General features: G+C 50.7%; 1 protein-coding gene across 1 annotated transcript in view; it reads left to right on the top strand.

Moving 5' to 3' along the window:
- Window positions 1–525: 525 nt before the first annotated feature.
- LOC106059821 (cadherin EGF LAG seven-pass G-type receptor 1-like) overlaps window positions 526–7,002 on the top strand; it is a 134,813-nt gene continuing 128,336 nt past the window's right edge. Inside the window, exon 1 of the mRNA XM_056019243.1 lies at window positions 526–888. The gene's annotated coding sequence lies outside the window, so the exon portion shown is untranslated. The remainder of the gene's footprint in view (window positions 889–7,002) is intronic.

The raw sequence follows: 7,002 nt of genomic DNA, 5'->3' as shown, positions 1-7,002 counted from the left end.
ATCTTTTATTGTAATATAATTTTTGTAAGTGTATGCTTTGTTTTAAAATGATCAATTCAATAAAAAGCAAACAGTTGCTTTAAAAGTGTTTTTGATTCCTTTTTTTTAATCTGGAAAATTCAACAGAAAGCGAGTAAAACGAAAGTGAAAAGTTGAATAAAACCGAATGACAGAAACATCTTTTATAACTTTTAATTAATGAAATTTATTTATTCTCGTATCTCAGTTGCATGTTTGCATCATTCTACTTGTGTGAGGAGGATCTCAAAGGCGAGGGAACAAAGGTATTATTTCAATTATTATTTCGATTTCCTTTTTTATTAAGATCTGAACAATGAAATATGACACAAGTGGGTTTCCGTAAATCATTTTTTCTACTTCGATCAGCTCTTTAAGAAGGTGTCGCATAATCCACAGTCGACACAAAACACATACCCGCTGACACGCGTTCACACACACTCAAATACGTAACCAAAACACACTTAAAATGGTCTCGGTTGGCACAGAGAGAGAGAGAGAGAGAGAGAGAGAGAGAGAGAGAGGAGGTGGCACTCAGTAAACGAGACAGACGAAAGGATGTAGTACAGTGTTCGCGTGCGTGAGTATGCATAGATATTCCCGTGTGTGTGCTGGCACGGCAGTGGCCACTGGCAGTGAGAGACAAACGAGTTGAAGGCACTACACCTATGCCAGATACCATCTAAGACAGTGGACCACACGGTGTCACCGATCATCTGTCTCGCCGTGAGACTTTATGTTTATTTCTTTACGCTTGCTGTGCTAAGACTGTGCTCAAAGTATCCCTGCTTGGAAGTACCGGGTGTCTTCCCAGTTTCTTGGATGCGGAACAGGATATTTATGCTTGTTGACAAGGTCAGAGTTCAACATGTAAGTACAGAGTGTCGATGTCTCCTAGTCTTATGTCTTGTTTTGATTACCTCCACCTGTTCTTAACTAACAGACTAATTTCTGTTTTGTCTGTGGAACACACTTAAGATGTTCTGGCTGTGCCCCCCCCCCCATTCAATATTGATTCTACTCAGTCCACGGAGCGTTCCATCCTTGATCATTGTAAACAAGAGAGAAGTCTGGTATTGGCAGTGTTCAGTCTAATTGTTCAGTCTAATTGTTCAGTCTAATTGTTCAGTCTAGTTGTTCAGTCTAGTTGTTCAGTCTAATTGTTCAGTCTAATTGTTCAGTCTAGTTGTTCAGTCTAATTGTTCAGTCTAATTGTTCAGTCTAGTTGTTCAGTCTAATTGTTCAGTCTAATTGTTCAGTCTAATTGTTCAGTCTAGTTGTCCTGGTGGTTGTATTTCTAATCATCCCTGGTGGTTAGCCTGGTGGTTGCCTTCTAGCTGTCCTGGTGATTGTGCCTGGTGGTTGCTTTATAGTGTCCTGGTGATTTTCCCTGGTGGTTGCCTTATAACTGCCCTGGTGGTTGTCACTGGTGGTTGGCCTGGTAGTTGCCTTATAGCTGTCCTGGTGATTGTGCCTGGTGGTTAGCCTGGTGGTTGCCTTATAGCTGTCCTGGTGATTGTGCCTGGTGGTTGGCCTGGTAGTTGCCTTATAGCTGTCCTGGTGATTGTGCCTGGTGGTTAGCCTGGTAGTTGCCTTATAGCTGTCCTGGTGATTGTGCCTGGTGGTTAGCCTGGTAGTTGCCTTATAGCTGTCCTGGTGATTGTGCCTGGTGGTTAGCCTGGTGGTTGCCTTATAGCTGTCCTGGTGATTGTGCCTGGTGGTTAGCCTGGTGGTTGCCTTATAGCTGTCCTGGTGATTGTGCCTGGTGGTTAGCCTGGTGGTTGCCTTATAGCTGTCCTGGTGATTGTGCCTGGTGGTTGCTTTATAGCTGTCCTGGTGATTGTGCCTGGTGGTTGCTTTATAGCTGTCCTGGTGATTGTGCCTGGTGGTTAGCCTGGTGGTTGCCTTATAGCTGTCCTGGTGATTGTGCCTGGTGGTTGGCCTGGTAGTTGCCTTATAGCTGTCCTGGTGATTGTGCCTGGTGGTTGGCCTGGTGGTTGCCTTATAGCTGTCCTGGTGATTGTGCCTGGTGGTTGGCCTGGTAGTTGCCTTATAGTTGTCCTGGTGATTGTGCCTGGTGGTTAGCCTGGTGGTTGCCTTATAGCTGTCCTGGTGATTGTGCCTGGTGGTTGCTTTATAGTTGTCCTGGTGATTGTGCCTGGTGGTTAGCCTGGTGGTTGCCTTATAGCTGTCCTGGTGATTGTGCCTGGTGGTTGGCCTGGTAGTTGCCTTATAGCTGTCCTGGTGATTGTGCCTGGTGGTTAGCCTGGTGGTTGCCTTATAGCTGTCCTGGTGATTGTGCCTGGTGGTTAGCCTGGTGGTTGCCTTATAGCTGTCCTGGTGATTGTGCCTGGTGGTTGCCTTATAGCTGTCCTGGTGATTGTCCCTGGTGGTTAGCCTGGTGGTTGCCTTATAGCTGTCCTGGTGATTGTCCCTGGTGGTTAGCCTGGTGGTTGCCTTATAGCTGTCCTGGTGATTGTCCCTGGTGGTTAGCCTGGTGGTTGCCTTATAGCTGTCCTGGTGATTGTCCCTGGTGGTTAGCCTGGTGGTTGCCTTATAGCTGTCCTGGTGATTGTGCCTGGTGGTTGGCCTGGTGGTTGCCTTATAGCTGTCCTGGTGATTGTGCCTGGTGGTTGGCCTGGTAGTTGCCTTATAGCTGTCCTCGTGATTGTGCCTGGTGGTTGGCCTGGTGGTTGCCTTATAGCTGTCCTGGTGATTGTGCCTGGTGGTTGGCCTGGTAGTTGCCTTATAGTTGTCCTGGTGATTGTGCCTGGTGGTTGGCCTGGTGGTTGCCTTATAGCTGTCCTGGTGATTGTGCCTGGTGGTTGGCCTGGTAGTTGCCTTATAGTTGTCCTGGTGATTGTCCCTGGTGGTTAGCCTGGTGGTTGCCTTATAGCTGTCCTGGTGATTGTGCCTGGTGGTTGGCCTGGTAGTTGCCTTATAGCTGTCCTGGTGATTGTGCCTGGTGGTTGGCCTGGTGGTTGCCTTATAGCTGTCCTGGTGATTGTGCCTGGTGGTTGGCCTGGTAGTTGCCTTATAGTTGTCCTGGTGATTGTCCCTGGTGGTTAGCCTGGTGGTTGCCTTATAGCTGTCCTGGTGATTGTGCCTGGTGGTTGCCTTATAGCTGTCCTGGTGATTGTCCCTGGTGGTTAGCCTGGTGGTTGCCTTATAGCTGTCCTGGTGATTGTCCCTGGTGGTTAGCCTGGTGGTTGCCTTATAGCTGTCCTGGTGATTGTCCCTGGTGGTTGCCTTATAGCTGTCCTGGTGATTGTCCCTGGTGGTTGCCTTATAGCTGTCCTGGTGATTGTGCCTGGTAGTTGCCTTATAGCTGTCCTGGTGATTGTGTCTGGTGGTTAGCCTGGTGGTTGCCTTATAGCTGTCCTCGTGATTGTGCCTGGTGGTTAGCCTGGTGGTTGCCTTATAGCTGTCCTGGTGATTGTGCCTGGTGGTTGGCCTGGTGGTTGCCTTATAGTTGTCCTGGTGATTGTGCCTGGTGGTTGGCCTGGTGGTTGCCTTATAGCTGTCCTGGTGATTGTGCCTGGTGGTTGGCCTGGTAGTTACCTTATAGTTGTCCTGGTGATTGTCCCTGGTGGTTAGCCTGGTGGTTGCCTTATAGCTGTCCTGGTGATTGTGCCTGGTGGTTGGCCTGGTAGTTGCCTTATAGCTGTCCTGGTGATTGTGCCTGGTGGTTGGCCTGGTGGTTGCCTTATAGCTGTCCTGGTGATTGTGCCTGGTGGTTGGCCTGGTAGTTGCCTTATAGTTGTCCTGGTGATTGTCCCTGGTGGTTAGCCTGGTGGTTGCCTTATAGCTGTCCTGGTGATTGTCCCTGGTGGTTGCCTTATAGCTGTCCTGGTGATTGTCCCTGGTGGTTGCCTTATAGCTGTCCTGGTGATTGTGCCTGGTAGTTGCCTTATAGCTGTCCTGGTGATTGTGTCTGGTGGTTAGCCTGGTGGTTGCCTTATAGCTGTCCTCGTGATTGTGCCTGGTGGTTAGCCTGGTGGTTGCCTTATAGCTGTCCTGGTGATTGTGCCTGGTGGTTGCTTTATAGCTGTCCTGGTGATTGTGCCTGGTGGTTAGCCTGGTAGTTGCCTTATAGCTGTCCTGGTGATTGTGCCTGGTGGTTGCTTTATAGCTGTCCTGGTGATTTTCCCTTGTGGTTGCTTTATAGCTGTCCTGGTGGTTGTCACTGGTGGTTGGCCTGGTGGTTGCTTTATAGCTTTCCTGGTGATTTTCCCTGGTAGTTGCCTTATAGTTGTCCTGGTGATTGTCCCTGGTGGTTAGCCTGGTGGTTGCCTTATAGCTGTCCTGGTGATTGTGCCTGGTGGTTAGCCTGGTGGTTGCCTTATAGCTGTCCTGGTGATTGTGCCTGGTGGTTAGCCTGGTGGTTGCCTTATAGCTGTCCTGGTGATTGTGCCTGGTGGTTAGCCTGGTGGTTGCCTTATAGCTGTCCTGGTGATTGTGCCTGGTGGTTGCTTTATAGCTGTCCTGGTGATTGTGCCTGGTGGTTAGCCTGGTGGTTGCCTTATAGCTGTCCTGGTGATTGTGCCTGGTGCTTGGCCTGGTAGTTGCCTTATAGCTGTCCTGGTGATTGTGCCTGGTGGTTGGCCTGGTGGTTGCCTTATAGCTGTCCTGGTGATTGTGCCTGGTGGTTGGCCTGGTAGTTGCCTTATAGTTGTCCTGGTGATTGTGCCTGGTGGTTAGCCTGGTGGTTGCCTTATAGCTGTCCTGGTGATTGTGCCTGGTGGTTGCTTTATAGTTGTCCTGGTGATTGTGCCTGGTGGTTGGCCTGGTAGTTGCCTTATAGCTGTCCTGGTGATTGTGCCTGGTGGTTAGCCTGGTGGTTGCCTTATAGCTGTCCTGGTGATTGTGCCTGGTGGTTAGCCTGGTGGTTGCCTTATAGCTGTCCTGGTGATTGTGCCTGGTGGTTGCCTTATAGCTGTCCTGGTGATTGTCCCTGGTGGTTAGCCTGGTGGTTGCCTTATAGCTGTCCTGGTGATTGTCCCTGGTGGTTAGCCTGGTGGTTGCCTTATAGCTGTCCTGGTGATTGTCCCTGGTGGTTAGCCTGGTGGTTGCCTTATAGCTGTCCTGGTGATTGTCCCTGGTGGTTAGCCTGGTGGTTGCCTTATAGCTGTCCTGGTGATTGTGCCTGGTGGTTGGCCTGGTGGTTGCCTTATAGCTGTCCTGGTGATTGTGCCTGGTGGTTGGCCTGGTAGTTGCCTTATAGCTGTCCTCGTGATTGTGCCTGGTGGTTGGCCTGGTGGTTGCCTTATAGCTGTCCTGGTGATTGTGCCTGGTGGTTGGCCTGGTAGTTGCCTTATAGTTGTCCTGGTGATTGTGCCTGGTGGTTGGCCTGGTGGTTGCCTTATAGCTGTCCTGGTGATTGTGCCTGGTGGTTGGCCTGGTAGTTGCCTTATAGTTGTCCTGGTGATTGTCCCTGGTGGTTAGCCTGGTGGTTGCCTTATAGCTGTCCTGGTGATTGTGCCTGGTGGTTGGCCTGGTAGTTGCCTTATAGCTGTCCTGGTGATTGTGCCTGGTGGTTGGCCTGGTGGTTGCCTTATAGCTGTCCTGGTGATTGTGCCTGGTGGTTGGCCTGGTAGTTGCCTTATAGTTGTCCTGGTGATTGTCCCTGGTGGTTAGCCTGGTGGTTGCCTTATAGCTGTCCTGGTGATTGTGCCTGGTGGTTGCCTTATAGCTGTCCTGGTGATTGTCCCTGGTGGTTAGCCTGGTGGTTGCCTTATAGCTGTCCTGGTGATTGTCCCTGGTGGTTAGCCTGGTGGTTGCCTTATAGCTGTCCTGGTGATTGTCCCTGGTGGTTGCCTTATAGCTGTCCTGGTGATTGTCCCTGGTGGTTGCCTTATAGCTGTCCTGGTGATTGTGCCTGGTAGTTGCCTTATAGCTGTCCTGGTGATTGTGTCTGGTGGTTAGCCTGGTGGTTGCCTTATAGCTGTCCTCGTGATTGTGCCTGGTGGTTAGCCTGGTGGTTGCCTTATAGCTGTCCTGGTGATTGTGCCTGGTGGTTGGCCTGGTGGTTGCCTTATAGCTGTCCTGGTGATTGTGCCTGGTGGTTGGCCTGGTAGTTGCCTTATAGCTGTCCTCGTGATTGTGCCTGGTGGTTGGCCTGGTGGTTGCCTTATAGCTGTCCTGGTGATTGTGCCTGGTGGTTGGCCTGGTAGTTGCCTTATAGTTGTCCTGGTGATTGTGCCTGGTGGTTGGCCTGGTGGTTGCCTTATAGCTGTCCTGGTGATTGTGCCTGGTGGTTGGCCTGGTAGTTGCCTTATAGTTGTCCTGGTGATTGTCCCTGGTGGTTAGCCTGGTGGTTGCCTTATAGCTGTCCTGGTGATTGTGCCTGGTGGTTGGCCTGGTAGTTGCCTTATAGCTGTCCTGGTGATTGTGCCTGGTGGTTGGCCTGGTGGTTGCCTTATAGCTGTCCTGGTGATTGTGCCTGGTGGTTGGCCTGGTAGTTGCCTTATAGTTGTCCTGGTGATTGTCCCTGGTGGTTAGCCTGGTGGTTGCCTTATAGCTGTCCTGGTGATTGTGCCTGGTGGTTGCCTTATAGCTGTCCTGGTGATTGTCCCTGGTGGTTAGCCTGGTGGTTGCCTTATAGCTGTCCTGGTGATTGTCCCTGGTGGTTAGCCTGGTGGTTGCCTTATAGCTGTCCTGGTGATTGTCCCTGGTGGTTGCCTTATAGCTGTCCTGGTGATTGTCCCTGGTGGTTGCCTTATAGCTGTCCTGGTGATTGTGCCTGGTAGTTGCCTTATAGCTGTCCTGGTGATTGTGTCTGGTGGTTAGCCTGGTGGTTGCCTTATAGCTGTCCTCGTGATTGTGCCTGGTGGTTAGCCTGGTGGTTGCCTTATAGCTGTCCTGGTGATTGTGCCTGGTGGTTGCTTTATAGCTGTCCTGGTGATTGTGCCTGGTGGTTAGCCTGGTAGTTGCCTTATAGCTGTCCTGGTGATTGTGCCTGGTGGTTGCTTTATAGCTGTCCTG

The sequence above is a fragment of the Biomphalaria glabrata genome, chromosome 2, assembly GCF_947242115.1.
Source record: "Biomphalaria glabrata chromosome 2, xgBioGlab47.1, whole genome shotgun sequence".
Classification (NCBI taxonomy): Eukaryota; Metazoa; Mollusca; class Gastropoda; family Planorbidae; genus Biomphalaria; species Biomphalaria glabrata.
Note: the sequence above shows the minus strand (reverse complement) of the source record. Positions and strands in the feature narration are given on the sequence as shown.